This window comes from Zonotrichia leucophrys, chromosome 9 (assembly GCF_028769735.1).
Source record: "Zonotrichia leucophrys gambelii isolate GWCS_2022_RI chromosome 9, RI_Zleu_2.0, whole genome shotgun sequence".
In the NCBI taxonomy this organism is placed as follows: domain Eukaryota; kingdom Metazoa; phylum Chordata; class Aves; order Passeriformes; family Passerellidae; genus Zonotrichia; species Zonotrichia leucophrys.
The window spans coordinates 24,020,220-24,041,821 of record NC_088179.1 but is presented as its reverse complement, the minus strand read 5'-3'; the positions used below and the strand labels follow the sequence as shown (position 1 = coordinate 24,041,821).

At 44.8% G+C, this 21,602-nt stretch overlaps 1 long non-coding RNA gene across 2 annotated transcripts; it reads left to right on the top strand.

Moving 5' to 3' along the window:
- The first annotated feature begins 98 nt into the window (after positions 1–98).
- On the top strand, positions 99–13,212 carry LOC135451560 (uncharacterized). Of its 2 annotated transcripts, none has more exons than XR_010441355.1 (4): positions 99–436; positions 1,111–1,251; positions 12,686–12,779; positions 13,103–13,212. It is a non-coding gene; the product is annotated as an uncharacterized LOC135451560 (long non-coding RNA). The 2 variants fall into 2 exon arrangements; XR_010441356.1 differs by having other exon boundaries at positions 102–436; positions 12,686–12,739.
- The last annotated feature ends 8,390 nt before the right edge of the window (positions 13,213–21,602 follow it).

Genomic DNA, 21,602 nt, shown 5'->3' with positions numbered 1-21,602 from the left:
TGGGCCAGTTTCTCAGAAGCTGCTCTGTGCCCGTGCCCGAGGAGCCTTGGGCAGGAGGGGCAGGGAATGGAGCACGGTGGGACGGGAGATTTATCCCAGGAATTTCCCTTTTCCCAGGCATCCCTCGCTAGAGGTCAGCACCGCCCCGCGCTGCCTCGGGATGTCGGGAATGGGGAAATTGGGATCCGAACCTTCGGGGCTGCGGTTGGGTTTGCTCTGTGCCCGATTGGCACGGCTCTGTCCTGGCACGGCTCGCTCCTGGCACGGCTGCCCGTCCCTGGCAGTGCCCAGGCGTGGTGCAAGGGGTCCCTGCCCATGGCTGGGCAGATTTAGGATCAATCCAGCCCAAACCAATCCGGGATTCCGTGGGATAGAGTCCAACCTTTGGGAAAAGCACCTCAGTCCCTCACTTCTCTTGGACTGAATTTATCTCCAGGTGGGTGAATCTTGGTGTTCCCTGCTGGGTTTTACCGGGAAGTTCAGGTGGGCCCCAGCAGGAATTTCCCATGGAAAGGGAGCTCGGGGCTGGGCAGGGAGGGGTGGGCACCCATCCTGGAGGTGTCCCCGAGCTCTGGGCCGGGGACAGGCTGGGGATCAGGCACAGCTCGCACTCCCTGCTCTGGGAGGGCTTTCCCACCTCAGGGATTCTGTGGGTTCTCCTCCTGTTCCTGAGTGGCCCTGGGGAGCTTCTGGTGGATGAGCTTTGTCTGATCCAGCTGGGCCTGACCTTTGGAAGGAAACTTCCTCATTTCTTTGGGATTTGGGGCTGAACCTCTCCGTTCTTCAAGCCAAAGGTGAGGCCTCCAGGGAACAGAAGGGAAAAAAAATTCCTGCTCTGTTCCCCCAGCCCAAGCTGCTCCTCCTGGGGTTTGGATTTTGCAGCTGTGGCTCTGTGAACACGGGGCTGCTCCTCAAATGATCCCAGTCAACGTTAGCCCTTAATTAATGGAGTTGTTAACGAGTTTACAAAGCTCTGTGAGTGTGGGCACAGCTGGGAAGGGCAGGGATTGAGCCCTGGTGGAGCTGGCACACCCCACGTCCCTGCTGGCAGCTGGAATGGGATGGAATGTATGATAATCATCGATATTTGATGTAATCTATCAAATAAAGGTCAGGGAAGGAGCAGCCTGGCAGCTGGGGCAAACCCAGAGGGACATCTCAGCTGTCCCCTCAATCCTGATGGAAATTTCCTTCAACTCCAGACTCCAGGACTTCATCAAAAACCCGACTTTATTCCCAGAATATCTGCAGGTAAGCATTACATGGATTTCTAATATTATTTGATATTTTTGTATATGGATTTGGGGGTTGTTTTACAGTGTAGTGTTAGGAACAAATCAGCTTGGACTTGTTGGGCCAGAGGAGGTTTCTGGGTGTCCCTCATTGCCCACCCTGCATTCCAGACCCCCATGAAGATGAAATTCAAAGCAAACCTTGACTTCCCAACCTATCAGAAAATGCATTGCTTAGAGGAGCTCCCTAAAGCAAATTTCCCAGGATTTTAGATGAAAGAAATCCCTGCAAGGAGTTTGCAGTGAGAGTGGAGGTGGCACCAGCTCAGGACAGGTGTCAGGAGTGAGGGATGGACACAGGGAGAGCTGGGGGGACAGGTGGCACCCCAGGCTCCTTGGAAATGCAGCAGCTCCTCGTTTCCATGGATGGATTTCCCTGCCTGGGACTCTGACATGAATTCAGTGACAGATGATGGGCTGGCTGTAACGCCAGTGTTATTTCAGAGCTGAACCCAGGGAAAATCTGTCACTGGTGCTGCTGGAGTTTGGAATTCTGGGCTTTGTTCTGCTGCAGGGGAAGCAAACCCAGCCCTTTCCTTTTGTGATGGCTCTGAATGGGGAGTGAGAGCAGAGGTGGCTGCTGGGGCAGGCCATGGAATTGTGTGGGATATTTGGGCACAGGGAGCTCCTCCTGTCCTGGAATTGTTTGGGATATTTGGGCACAGGGAGCTCCTCCTGGCCTGGAATTGTTTGGGGTATTTTGGGCACAGGGAGCCCCTCCTGTCCTGGAATTGTCCTGGAATTGTTTGGGATATTTGGGCACAGGGAGCCCCTCCTGGCCTGGAATTGTTTGGGATATTTGGGCACAGGGAGCTCCTCCTGTCCTGGAATTGTTTGGGATATTTGGGCACAGGGAGCTCCTCCTGGCCTGGAATTTTCCTGGAATTGTTTGGGGTATTTGGGCACAGGGAGCTCCTCCTGTCCTGGAATTGTTTGGGATATTTGGGCACAGGGAGCCCCTCCTGTCCTGGAATTGTCCTGGAATTGTTTGGGATATTCGGGCACAGGGAGCCCCTCCTGGCCTGGAATTTTCCTGGAATTGTTTGGGATATTTGGGCACAGGGAGCTCCTCCTGTCCTGGAATTGTCCTGTCCTGGCTCGGAGCAGTGCCAGGGGCTGGGCTGGGGGATGCTGGGCAGGAATCCTCCCTGGCAGGGCTGGGATGGATTCCCCAAGGATTCCCCTGGCAGTGCCCAGGCCGGGTTGGACACTGGGACAGTGGGAGGTGTCCCTGCCATGGCCCTGGATGGGCTTTGAGGTCCCTCCCAACCATTCCAGCATTCTGGCACTCCCACAGTGCCCCACCCATCCCTTTTTGTGCCATTTCTGTTCCCACTGATCACTTTAAGGGTGTCACATGAAGGGCACAATCCACAGACTCACATTTTCCCCTTTGCACGGAATTATTTTTTTTTCCCTTTTCCTTTCCTGCCCTTCCTGCTCTCCCTTTGCCAGGCTGCTGCTCTCCAGGGTTTGCTGATGAGCTTAACCCAATTAGTGCCCTCAGGAGCAGAGCCTGATTGCCCTGCACATCCTTTTGGAATCCATCACTGGAGCGTTGCCTGACACAGTCAGCAATTGTCCTCCCAGTGAACCAGAGGGATTCAGGAGCTCATCCCCCTGCCCAGCGCTGCCAGCAAGGTTCACATCCCCAAACTGGGGCTTTTCTGGGGGATCAGTCTGTGATTTTGAGGTAGAAAACCCAATTTGGATTCCATGTGATCCCTGCCCGAGGTTTTTATGGACACAGCAGAGATTGCCCAGAGCAGCTCCCCTTGAGGGGCTGCAGGAATGAATCGGGAGCTCAGGGGCATTCCCAGGATTCAGGAGCTCAGGGGCATTCCCAGGAATCAGGAGCTCAGGGGCATTCCCAGGAATCAGGAGCTCAGAGGAATTCCCAGGAATCAGGAGCTCAGAGGAATTCCCAGGAATCAGGAGCTCAGGGGCATTTTCAGGGCTGCAGGAATCAGGAGCTCTGCAGGAATCAGGAGCTCCAGTTCAGGTGCTTCCATTTGTTTTCCTGGCTGGAACCAAAGCTGGATTTTCACCCTCAGTGGGAAATGCTCTTCCCCAGGAGAGCCTTGCAGAAGGGATCTGCTGCTCCAGAGGGTGCAGGGCCCAGCTCTGAGCTGGAATTACGATTTTCCTTTGGATATCCAGAGGAAAATCACAATTCCAGCTCCTCCTTCAGCAGCTCCTAGGGCTGGGATGGATCAATGGCACCACTGGGTATCAATGGGCTCCCTCTGGTTTATTTTCCTGGCAGCCTCCCCTGCTCCCAGCATCATTCCCAACATTCCCATCATTCCCAACATTCCCATTTCCCTGCTGGGGCTGAACCTGGGCCCAGCTGCAGCTCTGTGGGATCTCCCATCCTCTGAAGGGTCACTTATGGGATCTCACACCCCAAAACCTCCTGGTGCCCTCTGGGCTGCCCTTTTGGGGCTGCTTTTGCCATCACCAACCTCTTCCCCAGCTCTTTTATTCCTGAAATAAGAAATGGATCCCAGGGAGCTGTGCTGTGGGACATTAAAGCCAGTATTTATTTGTGAGGGTTGCTTTGGGGGGGCCTAATTGGAGCAGCTTTTCTGCTCAGGCTGCAGAACGGGGCAATAAAAATCAGAGATTGATGGTTATGGGCAGATTAAATGGGCATCAAAGTTATAAATTACAGCCCTGCCCGAGCTGGGATTGGCCACCAGAGATGCTGCTAAGTGCCAGGGGTGTTTAATGGGCTCGTTTATTTGCAGGCTCCAACTGCATCAGCTTGGGCAGTTTATTGAAAGTGTGTTTAAAATAACCACAGTGCCAGGAGGGCTGGCTCAAACAGCCCAGGGGGAAAAGCAGGAGCTGAGAGCAGGAATTTGGATTTCCAGGGCAGTCTGAGGGCCTGGGGAGCGTGAGGGATTTATCTTGTGGTTCTGCACTGCTGGATATTGTTTCCTTCTGGTTTTTGGTCATTACAAGGCCTCGACATGCTGGGTGTCAGAAATGCTGGGTAAGGTTTGTATTTGCTGGGTCAGATATCCCAGAGGGAAAAAGCAGGAGCTGAAAGCAGAAATTTGGATTTCCAGGGAAGTCTGAGGGCCTGGGGAGTGTCAGGGATCCATCCTGTGGTTCTGCACTGCTGGATTTTGGTTCCTTCTGGTTTTTGGTCATTACAAGGCCTCGACATGCTGGGTGTCAGAAATGCTGGGTAAGGTTTGTATTTGCTGGGTCAGATATCCCAGAGGGAAAAAGCAGGAGCTTTGGAAAGCAGAGATTTGGATTTCCAGGGCAGTCTGAGGGCTTGGGGAGTGTGAGGGATCCACCCTGTGGTTCTACACTGCTGGATTTTGGTTCCTTCTGGTTTTTGGTCATTTCAGTGCAAACGCGAGGCCTCAGTGTGTCCAGTGTCAGAAATATTGGGTGTGGGCTGTGGTGAAACATTTCAGGGGGGAAAAGCAGGAGCTGAGAGCAGGAATTTGGATTTCCAGGGCAGTCTGAGGGCCTGGGGAGCGTGAGGGATCCATCCTGTGGTTCTGCACTGCTGGATTTTGTTTCCTTCTGGTTTTTGGTCATTACAAGGCCTCGACATGCTGGGTGTCAGAAATGCTGGGTAAGGTTTGTATTTGCTGGGTCAGATATCCCAGAGGGAAAAAGCAGGAGCTTTGGAAAGCAGAGATTTGGATTTCCAGGGAAGTCTGAGGGCCTGGGGAGCGTGAGGGATCCATCCTGTGGTTCTGCACTGCTGGATTTTGTTTCTTTCTGGTTTTTGGTCATTTCAGTGCAAACATGAGGCCTCAGTGTGTCCAGTGTCAGAAATATTGGGTGTGGGTTGTGGTGAAATGTTCTAGGGGAAAAAAGCAGGAGCTGAGAGCAGGAATTTGGATTTCCAGGGCAGTCTGAGGGCTTGGGGAGTGTCAGGGATCCACCCTGTGGTTCTGCACTGCTGGATTTTGTTTCTTTCTGGTTTTTGGTCATTTCAGTGCAAACGCAAGGCCTCAGTGTGTCCAGTGTCAGAAATATTGGGTGTGGGCTGTGGTGAAACATTTCAGGGGGGAAAAGCAGGAGCTGAGAGCAGGAATTTGGATTTCCAGGGCAGTCTGAGGGCCTGGGGAGCGTGAGGGATCCATCCTGTGGTTCTGCACTGCTGGATTTTGGTTCCTTCTGGTTTTTGGTCATTACAAGGCCTCGACATGCTGGGTGTCAGAAATGCTGGGTAAGGTTTGTATTTGCTGGGTCAGATATCCCAGAGGGAAAAAGCAGGAGCTTTGGAAAGCAGAGATTTGGATTTCCAGGGCAGTCTGAGGGCCTGGGGAGCGTGAGGGATCCATCCTGTGGTTCTGCACTGCTGGATTTTGGTTCCTTCTGGTTTTTGGTCGTTTCATGAGGCCTCAGCAGTGTTCAGTGTCAGAAATATTGGGTGTGGGTTGTGGTGAAATGTTCTAGGGGAAAAAAGCAGGAGCTGAGAGCAGGAATTTGGATTTCCAGGGCAGTCTGAGGGCCTGGGGAGCGTGAGGGAATTATCCTGTGGTTCTGCACTGCTGGATTTTGGTTCCTTCTGGTTTTTGGTCGTTTCATGAGGCCTCAGCAGTGTTCAGTGTCAGAAATATTGGGTGTGGGTTGTGGTGAAATGTTCTAGGGGAAAAAAGCAGGAGCTGGAAGCAGAAATTTGGATTTCCAGGGCAGTCTGAGGGCTTGAGGGGCAGGAGGGGCTCTGCCCCTGGGTTCTGCACTGCTGGAATTTTGGTTTCTCCTGGTTTTTGGTTATTTCACTGTAAACACAAGGCCCTGATCCCCCAGGTGTCAGAAATATTGGGTGTGGGTTGTGCTCAGGTATTCCAGAGGGAAAAGCAGGAGCTGGAAGCAGAAATTTGGATTTCCAGGGCAGTCTGAGGGCCTGGGGAGTGTGAGGGATCCCTCCTGTGGCTCTGCCCTGCTGCAGTTCTGGTTTCTCCTGGTTTTTGGGTATTTCACCCAAGTGCAGGTGTTGTGGGACGTGCCTGAATGCTGGCCTGGTTATCCATGGAAATGAAATGTCTCCAATCCATGGAAATGAAATGTTCCCATTCCCAGGGGTCCTGGAGGGACTCAGCAGCACAACCAGAGCTTGGAGGAGCTCGTGGAGCCCTTGGGAGTGCTTAAATAACATTTAAAGGTTGTTTATTCCCTCTGGGAAACTGCCCCTGGTGGCTCCAGAGTTACCCTTCTGCTCATGAAAGGAGAGGGAATGGAGAGGTCTGTAAATGACAGGAAAATGGAATATCCTGGTGATATGGAGAGTTCTGTACATGGAGGAAAAGGGAATATCCTGGTGATATGGAGAGTTCTGTAAATGGCAAAGAAAAGGGAATATCCTGGTGATATGGAGAATTCTGTACATGGAGGAAAAGGGAATATGCTGGTGATATGGAGAGTTCTGTAAATGACCGGAAAATGGAATATCCTGGTGATATGGAGAGTTCTAAATGGCAGAAAAAGGAATATCCTGGTGATATGGAGAGTTCTGTAAATGGAGGAAAAGGGAATATCCTGGTGATATGGAGAGTTCTGTACATGGAGGAAAAGGGAATATCCTGGTGATATGGAGAGTTCTGTAAATGGCAAAGAAAAGGGAATATGCTGGTGATATGGAGAGTTCTGTAAATGGCAGAGAAAAGGGAATATCCTGTGATATGGAGAGTTCTGTAAATGGCAAAGAAAAAGGAATATCCTGGTGATATGGAGAGTTCTGTACATGGCAGAGAAAAGGGAATATCCTGGTGATATGGAGAGTTCTGTACATGGCAGAACAAGGGAATATCCTGGTGATATGGAGAGTTCTGTACATGGAGGAAAAGGGAATATCCTGGTGGTATGGAGAGTTCTAAATGGCAGAAAAAGGAATATCCTGGTGAGATGGAGAGTTCTGTAAATGGCAAAGAAAAGGGAATATCCTGGTGAGATGGAGAGTTCTGTACATGGCAGAGAAAAAGGAATATCCTGGTGATATGGAGAGTTCTGTACATGGCAAAGAAAAGGGAATATCCTGGTGATATGGAGAGTTCTAAATGGCAGAAGAAGGAATATCCTGGTGATATGGAGAGTTCTGTACATGGAGGAAAGGGAATATCCTGGTGATATGGAGAGTTCTGTAAATGTCAGGAAAAGGAATATCGTGGTGATATGGAGAGTTCTGTACATGGAGGAAAAGGGAATATCCTGGTGATATGGAGAGTTCTGTAAATGGAGGAAAAGGGAATATCCTGGTGATATGGAGAGTTCTAAATGGCAAAGAAAAGGGAATATCCTGGTGATATGGAGAGTTCTGTACATGGCAAAGAAAAGGGAATATCCTGGTGATATGGAGAGTTCTGTAAATGGCAAAGAAAAGGGAATATCCTGGTGATATGGAGAGTTCTGTAAATGGCAAAGAAAAGGGAATATCCTGGTGATATGGAGAGTTCTGTACATGGCAGAGAAAATGGAATATCCTGGTGATATGGAGAGTTCTGTAAATGGCAGGAAAAGGGAATATCATGGTGATATGGAGAGTTCTGTAAATGGCAAAGAAAAGGGAATATCCTGGTGATATGGAGAGTTCTAAATGGCAGAAAAAGGAATATCCTGGTGATATGGAGAGTTCTGTAAATGGCAAAGAAAAGGGAATATCCTGGTGATATGGAGAGTTCTGTACATGGCAGAGAAAAGGGAATATCCTGGTGATATGGAGAGTTCTGTACATGGAGGAAAAGGGAATATCCTGGTGATATGGAGAGTTCTGTAAATGGCAAAGAAAAGGGAATATCCTGGTGATATGGAGAGTTCTAAATGGCAGAAAAAGGAATATCCTGGTGATATGGAGAGTTCTGTAAATGGCAGAACAAGGGAATATCCTGGTGATATGGAGAGTTCTGTACATGGAGGAAAAGGGAATATCCTGGTGGTATGGAGAGTTCTAAATGGCAGAAAAAAGGAATATCCTGGTGATATGGAGAGTTCTGTAAATGGCAGAAAAATGGAATATCCTGGTGATATGGAGAGTTCTGTACATGGAGGAAAAGGGAATATCCTGGTGAAATGGAGAGTTCTGTACATGGCAGAGAAAAGGGAATATCCTGGTGAGATGGAGAGTTCTGTAAATGACAGGAAAATGGAATATCCTGGTGATATGGAGAGTTCTAAATGGCAGAAAAAGGAATATCCTGGTGATATGGAGAGTTCTGTACATGGCAGAGAAAAGGGAATATCCTGGTGATATGGAGAGTTCTGTACATGGCAAAGAAAAGGGAATATCCTGGTGATATGGAGAGTTCTGTAAATGGCAGAGAAAAGGGAATATCCTGGTGTTGTTTGCTCACAGCTGGCAGGGCACAGCCTGGAATTCAAAAGCCCAAAATTCACACAACAGATCTGATCACTGGGGTGATTCTGTTGGATTGTTCCCAAGCTCCAGAGCTGGGAACTCACAGAGAAAGGCTGGAATTGGGGCTGCTCTTACAGGAGAATAAATTCCATTTCCTGCCTTTGGGAGGTTTGTAATTGGGGTTGGAGCTGAGCTCTGAGCTCAGCTCAGCGCAGGCCGTGGCATCAGGAGCTCCCCCGTGTCCCTGTCCCATCCTCTGTCCCAGGATCATTTGTTTCACTCCAAAGAGCCCCTTTTCCCTCCTCCATTAAAAAATTCCTCTTTTTGTCCTCAGGGCTGCATTTCCCTGGGGGTTCTGGTGAAACCCTTCAGTGCAGGGGTCTGGGAGGGAGGGTTTGGGGTCAGAGCAGCGTTATTGAAAGTGGCATTTAAAAATGATATTATTGAAAGTGATGTCAGTTAAGGTGGTGTTACTTAGGGTGATGCTTTTTGAAGTGATATTTAGGATGATATTATTTAAGATGGGGTTTTTCTGGAGTGACTTTTTTTTTGGAGTGACTTTTTGGAGTGACTTTTTTTGGAGTGATATTATTTAAGGGGATATTATTGAAAGTGATATCATTTGAGGTGTTATTATTTAAGGTGATATTTTTTGAAGTGATAATATTTAAAGTGGCGTTATTTAAAGTGGTGCTTTTATTTAAAGCGGTGTTATTTAAAGGGCAGTTACTTAAAGTGATATTATTTAAGGTGGTGTTATTTAAGGTGCTGTTATTTAGTGATATCATTTAAGGGGGTGTTATTTAGTGATATTATTTAAGGTGATTTTATTTATGGTATTATTTAAGGTGATGTTATTCAAGGTGCTGTTATTTAGTGATATTATTTAAGGTGGTGTTATTTAAGGTGGTGTTATTTAGTGATATTATTTAAGGTGATTTTATTTATGGTATTATTTAAGGTGATGTTATTCAAGGTGCTGTTATTTAGTGATATTATTTAAGGTGGTGTTATTTAAGGTGCTGTTATTTAGTGATATTATTTAAGGTGATTTTATTTATGGTATTATTTAAGGTGATGTTATTTAAGGTGGTGTTATTTAGTGATATTATTTAAGGTGATTTTATTTATGGTATTATTTAAGGTGATGTTATTTAGTGATATCATTTAAGGTGCTGTTATTTAGTGACATTATTTAAGGTGATGTTATTCAAGGTGCTGTTATTTAGTGATATTATTTAAGGTGATTTTATTTATGGTATTATTTAAGGTGGTGTTATTTACAGTAGCTGTTGATGGACTCCCAGCCCCTCGTGCAGTTAAATGGAAAATGGCAGCTGCAGCTTTTAACAGAAATGTGGAGTTTTCCTAAAGAAATGAGGTGAAGTCTTTGACACAGGGCAGAGCTGGAGGATTTTTATTCCCTGGAAAACCTGAGGGATGTGTGAGGAGGAGCCATTCCCACCTGGGAAACGAGGCAGGAGAGGTTCAGTGCAGGAATTCTGTGGCTGCCAAACCCCTGGAAGTGCCCAAGGCTGGATGGGGATGTGTCCCTGCTCAGGGATGGGCTCTGCGACCCCAAACCATTCCATGATTCCTCTCTGCTGGAAAAACACAAAAAGGGAATTATGGTGGCCTGGAGCCGGGGTGGGGTTGTTCCCTGTGGGAAGGGAATGCTGCTCCTGCAGCCCCCAGCTCACATCCCAGGGAAATAAAGCACCAGGATGATCCCGATAAATTACAATAATTGTGCCTGGCAGCATGTGGTAATTTAAAATGGATTAATCTAACAAGGCTTAAAGAGGAATAAATAATAAACATCTCCAAGCAGTGGGAACCCTGCTGTCCTCCATCCTGCCTGGATATTAATGGGGAAAAAATAACGGGGAAAAACACAGGGGCTGCTGTGAAATGTAGCAGGTGCTTCTGTGATTGGCTCATCTTCCTTGTGTACCATTAAAGGCCAATCACAGGAGCAGCTCGGGGACAGATTCCCTGCACACAGAACTTTGTTATTCATTCTTTCTGTTCTATTCTTAGCTGAGCAGCCTCTGCAACTTCTCTCCTGATTCTTTTTAGTATAGTTATAATGTATTATATATCATATATCGATAAATCCAGCCTTCTGATCAAGGAACAAGATTCTCGTCCTTCTCTCACCTGGAGACCTCCTCAGGTCCTGTAATAATTCCGTGCTGATCCGAGGGCAGAGCAGGGCTGGCAGCCATTCCCTTCCTTTGCTGTTCCCATTCCCTTTCCTATCCCCATTCCCTTTCCCATTTCATTCCCTTTCCCTTTTCCTTTCCCTTCCTTCCCCATCCCCATTTCCCCATTCCCTTTCCCTTCTTTCCCTTCTTTCCCTTCTTTCTCTTCTTTCTCTTCTTTCCCTTCTTTCCCTTCTTTCCCTTCTTTCTCTTCTTTCCCTTCTTTCCCTTCTTTCCCTTCTTTCCCTTCTTTTCCTTTTTTCTCTTTCCCTTTCCCATTCCCATCCCCATTCCCCCCAGCAGGGCTGGGGCTGTGGGGCAGCTCTGGTCCATGGGATGTGGGGTTTGGGGATTTGGGGAGGGGGTTCCTGGCTGGGATGGGGTTTGGGGATTTGGGGAGGGGGTTCCTGGCTGGGATGGGGTTGGGGGGGGGGTTCCTGGCTGGGATGGGGTCTGTGGGATTTGGGGAGGGGGTTCCTGGCTGGGATGGGGCTCTGTGGGATTTGGGGAGGGGGTTCCTGGCTGGGATGGGGTTTGGGGATTTGGGGAGGGGGTTCCTGGCTGGGATGGGGCTCTGTGGGATTTGGGGAGGGGGTTCCTGGCTGGGATGGGATTTGGGGAGGGGGTTCCTGGCTGGGATGGGATTTGGGGAGGGGGTTCCTGGCTGGGATGGGGTTCTGTGGGATTTGGGGAGGGGGTTCCTGGCTGGGATGGGGTTTGGGGATTTGGGGAGGGGGTTCCTGGCTGGGATGGGGTTTGGGGATTTGGGGAGGGGGTTCCTGGCTGGGATGGGGTTCTGTGGGATTTGGGGAGGGGGTTCCTGGCTGGGATGGGGTTCTGTGGGATTTGGGGAGGGGGTTCCTGGCTGGGATGGGATTGGGGATTTGGGGAGGGGTTCCTGGCTGGGATGGGGCTCTGTGGGATTTGGGGAGGGGGTTCCTGGCTGGGATGGGGCTCTGTGGGATTTGGGGAGGGGGTTCCTGGCTGGTGCTGCCACTGTGGGTGCTGCATTCAAACAGGGCTGCAGAAATCCCAACCCCATCCCCGTTTCTTCTCCCCCATTTTTTCCCACCCCCCCTTTTCCTCCTGCTTTTCCTTTCTCCCCCTTTTTCCCCCATTTTGCCCCAAATTTCCCCATATTTTTACCCCCTTTTCGTCCCCAAGGTCCCTCCCAGTCCAACCAGTCTGGGATGGGACCCTGGGCTGGGCTGGGGCTGCACGCTGCAGTCTCTGCTCTCCTGGGTCACCCTCCTGATTAATCTCGGTAATTAATCAGTTAATTAGCCTGGTTGGGTGTCATATTAGACAAAGATGGGATTTTTTTCGTGTAGAATGGATGAATTTTTATTTACAGAGTTGATTTTTGTACGGTATTAGAAGGTACTCTGTGTGACTTTAATTAATTAGTAAATTAGTGGAACTCAGCTAATTGCCTGGTAATGACCAATGCATGTGCTTCTCACATTTTTCTCTTTTTAGATATTTTACATTTTTTGTCTCTTGGGGAGTGAGGGTTTTACACAGGTGGGATTTTCTTTGTAGGTGTGAGCTGGCTTTTCACAAGAACAGATTGTTGTGTAAACTGAATCTTATCCTTATAAATTTTTTTAAAGGGAACTGAACAGGTTAACTTTGATAGCAAGGCTTGAACTGTGTTTTACAAAGTTTTAATTTGTATTTTTACTTCCACGTAGCCGTTTATGTACCAGGTTTGTAGCTCAGCTTCTCCCGCTCCTTTCAAACCCCAGTTTGGAAAATGTCGCTGGTGAAAACATGAAGATTTTCACCAAACTTATTTTTTAAACAAAAATATAGCAGTGACATTAATGTACAGTTGTAACAGCTGTGTTTGATCCTTGCAGATTTCAAAGAAGGAAAACCAGGAGGGGAATTTTCTCTCAGGGAGCAGCTCCAAGGTTCTCGTTTTGTTTGCAGATGCATCATTAATGTTCAGAGGTTCTATTAATATTAATAATATCGTTAACATTAATAAAATTAATAATTAAATTAATAAATAAATAATAATTAATTATTTAATTTATTTAATAATAAATAATTTAAAAATAATTTAAAAATTAATAATTTTTTATTAAAAAATAATTAATAAATAAAATTAATAATTAATGATTATTAATTAATAATAATTAATAATTAAAATTATTAATAATTAATAATTAATATAATTAATATTATCAAACATATAACTTAAATTAATGAATCTATTGTAATTTAAAATGCTGGTATTAACACAATATTTATTATTTATTATTTGTTTCCAGTCTCGCGTGCTGCCCACCAGGAGTTTCCCTGTTTGGAGTTCCATCCCCCTGTCAGTAAGAAAGGAACCAAACAAAGTTTTATTGTTGAAATAAAATTTCCTTTGTTGGAACACTCAGGCTCTGTGGTGCTTCTGTGACTCCTGGGAAAAAATATTTCAGGATTTCAGGATTTCAGGTTCCTGGACCCTTTGCAGGCTGATTTTGGGGCTGGTTTAGAAATGTTTTGGCAATTTCTGTTCAATTCCAGTTCACAGCGTGGGTGCTGGCAGGGAAAGGTTTAAAGTAATGAAAAATATTGGGAGAGAATCACGGAAAAAAGGCTCTGATCCAGCAGGAAGGAGCAGGACACGGAGGTGCCACCCAGGAAGAGAATCCAAGGGAATCCTTGGGAATATTCTGAATAATTTGAGAGTTCTTGCATGGCAATTCTAGGGGGAAAAAAATTTATATATTTATATTAAAATATATAATAGAAATATTAAAAAAATATAGTTTATCTACTATATATTTACATATAATATAATATGTATTGCATAATATATTATTATATTTTAATATATATATTGTATATTAATATATAAATATTATATTATATAATATTTTATATATAATATATATATAATTATATTATATATAATGTAATAAATATCTAAATATGTATTTTTCAATTATATATCTATACACACACATATATCAATACACACACATACACATGTACATATATATATGAAAATAAATAAACCCACACAATTTTAGAATTCCATAATTTACCTCCCTCCCACTTCTAGACTGGAAATCTTGGAATTCCTTATTTATTATTAGTAAGGATAAGGAATTGTTGATCTGTGTTTGGGTACATGACTAACCCATGGCTTTGCAGTCCATAATCAATAACGGATCAAGAATTGAGCAGGAGCATTCTGGGGCTACTTTAGGTCATTGGGGTCATTTGAAGGTCATTTTGGGGTTACTCTAGGTCATTGGGGTCATTTGAAGGTCATTGGGGTCATTTGAAGGTCATTTTGGGGTTACTCTAGGTCATTGGGGTCATTTGAGGTCAATTTTAGATTTTGAGATTTTTGAGTTTCTGACTGGGGTTACTTTAGGTCATTTTTTGGGGTCATTCTGGGGTTACTCTAGGTCATTGGGGTCATTTGAAGGTCATTGGGGTCATTTGAAGGTCATTTTGGGGTTACTCTAGGTCATTGGGGTCATTTGAGGTCAATTTTAGATTTTGAGATTTTTGAGTTTCTGACTGGGGTTACTTTAGGTCATTTTTGGGGTCATTCTGGGGTTACTCTAGGTCATTGGGGTCATTTGAAGGTCATTGGGGTCATTTGAAGGTCATTTTGGGGTTACTCTAGGTCATTGGGGTCATTTGAGGTCAATTTTAGATTTTGAGATTTTTGAGTTTCTGACTGGGGTTACTTTAGGTCATTTTTGGGGTCATTCTGGGGTTACTCTAGGTCATTGGGGTCATTTGAAGGTCATTTTGGGGTTACTCTAGGTCATTGGGGTCATTTGAGGTGAATTTTAGATTTTGAGATTTTTGAGTTTCTGACTGGGGTTACTTTAGGTCATTTTTGGGGTCATTCTGGGGTTACTCTAGGTCATTGGGGTCATTTGAAGGTCATTGGGGTCATTTGAAGGTCATTTTGGGGTTACTCTAGGTCATTGGGGTCATTTGAGGTCAATTTTAGATTTTGAGATTTTTGAGTTTCTGACTGGGGTTACTTTAGGTCATTTTTGGGGTCATTCTGGGGTTACTCTAGGTCATTGGGGTCATTTGAAGGTCATTGGGGTCATTTGAAGGTCATTTTGGGGTTACTCTAGGTCATTGGGGTCATTTGAGGTCAATTTTAGATTTTGAGATTTTTGAGTTTCTGACTGGGGTTACTTTAGGTCATTTTTGGGGTCATTCTGGGGTTACTCTAGGTCATTGGGGTCATTTGAAGGTCATTGGGGTCATTTGAAGGTCATTTTGGGGTTACTCTAGGTCATTGGGGTCATTTGAGGTCAATTTTAGATTTTGAGATTTTTGAGTTTCTGACTGGGGTTACTTTAGGTCATTTTTGGGGTCATTCTGGGGTTACTCTAGGTCATTGGGGTCATTTGAAGGTCATTGGGGTCATTTGAAGGTCATTTTGGGGTTACTCTAGGTCATTGGGGTCATTTGAGGTCAATTTTAGATTTTGAGATTTTTGAGTTTCTGACTGGGGTTACTTTAGGTCATTTTTGGGGTCATTCTGGGGTTACTCTAGGTCATTGGGGTCATTTGAAGGTCATTGGGGTCATTTGAAGGTCATTTTGGGGTTACTCTAGGTCATTGGGGTCATTTGAGGTCAATTTTAGATTTTGAGATTTTTGAGTTTCTGACTGGGGTTACTTTAGGTCATTTTTGGGGTCATTTCGGGGTTACTCCAGGTCATTGGGGTCATTTGAAGGTCATTGGGGTCATTTTGGGGTTACTTTAGGTCATTGGGGTCATTTGAGGTCACTTTTCAATTTTGAGATTTTTGAGTTCCTGACTGGGGTTACTTTAGGTAATTTCAAGGTCATTTTGGGGTCATTTTGGGGTTATCTGATATTCTCGTCCCTAATAATTGATGCAGGGCTCAGAGTTGGACTTTGGTGTTGATTTTCAGTTTTTATTCTGCCCTTTTAGCAGTGCTGGTGCAGGGTTGGGCTGCCTGGAAACCTGCACAGCCCAGGGATGCACAGGGAAAATAAATGGGGGGAAAATAAGGGGGAAAAATAATGGGGGAAAAATAATGGGGGAAAAATAATGGGGGAAAAATATTGGGGGGGAAAATAAGGGGGGGGGGAATAACGGGGAAAAAAATAACAGGGGAAAAATAAATGGGAAAAATTAATGGGAAAAATAATGGGGGAAAAATAACAGGGGAAAAATAACGGGGAAATAATGGGAAAAATTAATGGGGAAAATTAATGGGGAAAATAAGGGGAAGGGGGAAATAAGGGGGGAAAAATAATGGGGAGAATATAATGGGAAAAAACTAAGGGAAAAAATAACTGGGAAAAATAAAGGGGGAAAATAAGGGGGAAAATAATGGGAAAAAAAAAATAACAGGGAAAAAAAACGGGGGGAAAATAATGAGGGGAAAATAATGGGGGGGAAAATAAGGGAAAAATAAGGGATAGGGAAAATATGGAATGGGGAAAAAATAACGGGGAAAATAAGGAAATAATTGGGGGAGAGGAAAAATAATGGGGGGAAAATAATGGGGGGGAAATAATGGGGGAAAAATAATGGGGGGAAAATAACAGGGAAAAATAACAGGGAAAAATTAATGGGAAAAATTAATGGGAAAAATAACGGGGGAAAAATAACGGGGAAATAATTGGGGGAAGTAATGGGAAAAATTAATGGGGAAAAATAATGGGGGGAAATAAGGGGGGAAAATACTGGGGAAAAAAAAGGGGGGGAAATATAATGAGGAAAAAATAATAGGGAAAAAATAATGGGAAAAATAACGGGGGAAAATAATGGGGAAAATAATGGGAAAAATAACGGGGGAAAAAAAGGGAAAATAAGAGGGGAAAAATAATGGGAAAAAAATAACAGGGAAAAAATAACGGGGAAAAATAAGGGGGGGGGAAAGAACATGGGAAAAAATAATGGGGAAAAAATAATGGGAAAAATAAGGGGGGAAAATAATGGGGGTGGGGAAATGGGGGGAAAATAAGGAGGAAAAAAGGAGGGAAATATAATGGGAGGGAAAATAATGGGAAAAATAACAGGGGGAAAAATACGGAAAAAATAAGGGGAAAAAACAGGGGAAAAATAAGCGGGAAAATAATGGGGAAAATAATGGGGAAAATAATGGAAATAGGGGAAAAAATAATGGGAATAGGGGAAAAATAACGGGGAAAAATAAGGGGAAAATTAATGGGGAAAAATAATGGGGGAAAAATAACAGGGAAAAATAACAGGGAAAAATTAATGGGGAAAAATAATGGAAAATATGGGGAAATAATGGGAGTAAGGGAAAATTAACTGGGGAAAAAATGGGGGAAATAAGGGGGAAATATGGGAAAAAAGGGGGGAAATATAATGGGGAAAAAATAATAGGGAAAAAATAATGGGAAAAATAACGGGGGAAAATAACGGGGAAAAAATAACGGGGGAAAAAAATGAGGGGAAAATAAGGGGGGGAAATAATGGGGGAGAAATAATGGGGAAAAATAATGGGGAAAATAACAGGGGAAAAATAATGGGGGGAAAATAATGGGGGGGAAATAATGGGGGGGAAAATAATGGGGGGGAAATGGGGGGAGAAAATAAGGAAGGAAAATAAGGGGGGGAAATAATGGGGAAAATAATGGGGAAAAATAACGGAAAAATAATGGGGAAAAATAAAGGGGAAAAATAATGGGAAAATAATGGGGGAAAAATAATGGGGGAAAAAATAAATGGGAAAAAATAATGTGGAAAATAACAGGGGAAAAAATAACGGGGGAAAATAATGGGGGGAAAATAATGGGGGAAAATAATAGGGGGGAAATAATGGGGGAAAAATAATGGGGGGAAAAAAGGAAATAAGGAAATAACGGGAAATAATAATGGGGAAAAATAATGGGAAAAAAAGGGGAAAATAAGGGGAAAAATAACGGGGAAAATGGGGAATAATGGGAAAATAATGGGAAAAATAATGGGGGGAAATAAGGGAAATTGGGGGAAAAAAGGGGGGGAAATAATGGGGAAAAAAATAACGGGGGAAAAATAACGGGGGGGGAAATAACGGGGGAAAAAATGGGGGGGAAAAAAATGGGAAAAAATAACAGGGAAAAAATAAGGGGAAAAATAAGAAGGGGAAAAATAATGGGGAAAAATAATGGGGATATGAGGGAAAATAATGGGGGGAAAATAATGAGGGGGAAAATAATGGGGGGAAATGGGGGGAGAAAATAAGGAAGGAAAATAAGGGGGGGAAATAATGGGGGGGAAATAATGGGGAAAATAACAGGGGAAAAATAATGTGGAAAATAACAGGGGAAAAAATAACGGCAAAAATAATGGGGAAAAATAGTGGGGAAATAATAATGGGGGAAAAATAATGGGGGGGAAAAATAACAGGGAAAAAATAAATGGGAAAAATTAATGGGAAAAATAACGGGGGAAAAATAATGGGGAAAAAATAACGGGGAAATAATGGGGAAAATTAATGGGGGGGAAATAAGGGGGGAAAATACTGGGGGGAAAAAAGGGGGGAAATATAATGGGGAAAAAATAATAGGGAAAAAATAATGGGAAAAATAACGGGGGAAAATAACGGGGAAAAAATAACGGGGAAAAAAATAACGGGGGAAAAAATGAGGGGAAAATAAGGGGGGAAAATAATAGGAAAAAAATAACAGGGAAAAAATAACGGGGGAAAATAACGGGGGGAAATAACGGGGGGGAAAGAACAGGGAAAAATAATGGGGAAAAAATAACGGGGAAAAATAATGAGGGGAAAATAATGGGGAAAAATAATGGGGGGAAATAAGGGAATGGAAATGGGGGGAGAAAATAAGGAAGGAAAATAAGGGGGGGAAATAATGGGGGGGAAATAATGGGGAAAAATAATGGGGAAAAATAGTGGGGAAATAATAATGGGGAAATAATAATGGGGGAAAATAATGGGGAAAAATAGTGGGGAAAATAATGGGGGAAAAATAATGGGAAAAATAACAGGGAAAACAATGGGGAAAAACAAGAGGGAAAATGGACAGAAATGGGGAAAAACTGTGGGGAAAATGGAGGAAAGGGGTGGAAAAGGGGACGAAAAGAGGGGTAAAAATAGGGGGAAATTTGGGGCAAAATGGAGGGAAAAGGGGGAGAAAGGAAAAGCAGGAGAAAGGGGAGGAAAAGGGGGAAAAATGGGGGAGAAGGGACGGGGACAGGGTTGGGATTTCTGCAGCCCCATTTGAATGCAGCACTCACAGTGGCAGCACCAGCCCGGATTCCTGGTTCCTCTCGGATCCTCCTGCTCCTCCCCAGCCTTTGGGGTGAAGCTTTGTCCTGGCTTGGAGCTCAGCACTCTGCCGGGAGGGCAGGGATGGAAAATCCCAGGAAAATCCCCTTCTGTTTCTGTAACTTTGAAATTATGGGGTTTTCAGGCAAAAATACGGGCTAAGGAACAGCAGCTCTTTACTGGGATGTATATCGTGAGGAAAACAAGGAAAACCATCCCAGTAACAACCCCAAATCCTTTTCCCACCCTTTGGGCCATTCCCCCGTGGGTGCAGCTGTGGGAACAGCGGGATGTTTGGGTTAAAGTGGAACAAAAACCCCAAAGCAGCAGCAGGAAAGCCCTGCAGGAGGGGTGAGGAGGAGGAGAGAGGGATTTTTGGGGTTTTCCTGGGCTCTCACCTGTCCCGTGTGATGTCCTATGGCAGGGGGGACAGTGGGGAGAGGGATCAGGGATTGGGGTCCTGGGTATTCCCTAAAGCACCAAGCTGAGGGGAGGGATCAGGGATTGGGGTCCCAGGATTCCCCTAAAACACAAAGCTGAGGGTCAGGGACCCTCTGGAGAGAGGGATCAGGGATTGGGGTCCCAGGATTCCCCTAAAACACTGAGCACAGGGTGAGGGATCAGGGATTGGGGTTCTGGATTCCCCTAAAACACTGAGCACAGGGTGAGGGATCAGGGATTGGGGTTCTGGATTCCCCCTCAAGCACCAAGCTGAGGGTCAGGGTCCCTCTGGAGATCAGGGATTGGGGTCCCAGGATTCCCCTCAAGCACCAAGCTGAGGGTCAGGGTCCCTCTGGAGGGAGGAATTAGGGATTGGGGTCCCAGGATTCCCCTAAAACACTGAGCAGAGGGTAAGGGATCAGGGGTTGGGGTCCCCAACAAATCCTCATCCCCATCCCAAGCCCCCCAAAAAAACCCCAACAAATCTTCATCCCCATCCCAAACAAAAAAAACCCAACAAATTCTGATCCCCATCCCAAGCAAAAAAACCAACCCAACAAATCCTCATCCCCATCCCAGGCAAAAAAAAACCCCAAAAAATCCTCATCCCCATCCCAAGTCCCAAAAAAACCAACCCAATAAATCCTCATTCCCATTGCAAGGAAAAAAATAAAACCCAACAAATCCTCATCCCCATCCCAGGCAAAATAAAACCCTCAACAAATCTTCATCCCCATCCCAACCAAGAATAAAACCCCAACAAATCCTGATCCCCATCCCAAACAAAAAAAAAACAAAAAAACCCCAAAAAATCCTCATCCCCATCCCAAGCCAAAAAAACCCCCAACAAATCCTCATTTCCATTCCAGGCAAAAAAAAAACCCCAAAAAATCCTCATCCCTATCCCAAGCCAAAAAAAAATCCTAAAGATCCTCATCCCCATCCCAAGCCAAAAAAAAAAAAAACCTACAGATCCTCATCCCCATCCCAAGTCCCAAAAAAACCAACCCAACAAATCCTCATTTCCATTCCAGGCAAAAAATAAAACCCCAACAGATCCTCATCCCCATCCCAAGCAAAAAAACCAACCCAACAAATCCTCATTCCCATTGCAAGGAAAAAATTAAAACCCAACAAATCCTGATCCCCACCCCAAACCAAAAAAACCCCAAAAAATCCTCATCCCCATCCCAAGCAAAAAAACCCCAACAAATCCTCATCTCCACCCCAACCAAGAATAAAACTCCAAGAAATCCTCATCCCCATCCCAAGCAAGAATAAAACCCCAACAGATCCTCATCCCCATCCCAAGCAAAAAAAACCCCAACAAATCCTCATCCCCATCCCAAGTCCCAAAAAAACCCCAACAAATCCTCATTTCCATTCCAGGCAAAAAATAAAACCCCAACAGATCCTCATCCCCATCCCAAGCAAAAAAACCCCAACAAATCCTCATCTCCACCCCAACCAAGAATAAAACTCCAACAAATCCTCATCCCCATCCCAAACCAAAAAATAAAACCCAACAAATCCTGATCCCCATCCCAAACCAAAAAAAAAAAAAAAAACCCCAAAAAATCCTCATCCCTATCCCAAGCCAAAAAAAAATCCTAAAGATCCTCATCCCCATCCCAAGCAAGAATAAAACCCCAACAAATCCTCATCCCCATCCCAAGTCCCAAAAAAACCCCAACAAATCCTCATTTCCATTCCAGGCAAAAAATAAAACCCCAACAGATCCTCATCCCCATCCCAAGCAAAAAAACCAACCCAACAAATCCTCATTCCCATTGCAAGGAAAAAATTAAAACCCAACAAATCCTGATCCCCATCCCAAACCAAAAAAACCCTAAAGATCCTCATCCCCATCCAAGCAAGAATAAAACCCAACAAATCCTGATCCCCATCCCAGGCAAAATAAAACCCTCAACAAATCCTCATCTCCACCCCAACCAAGAATAAAACCCCAACAAATCCTGATCCCCATCCCAAACCAAAAAAAAAAACCCCAAAAAATCCTCATCCCCATCCCAAGCCAAAAAAAAACCCAACAAATCCTCATTTCCATTCCAGGCAAAAAA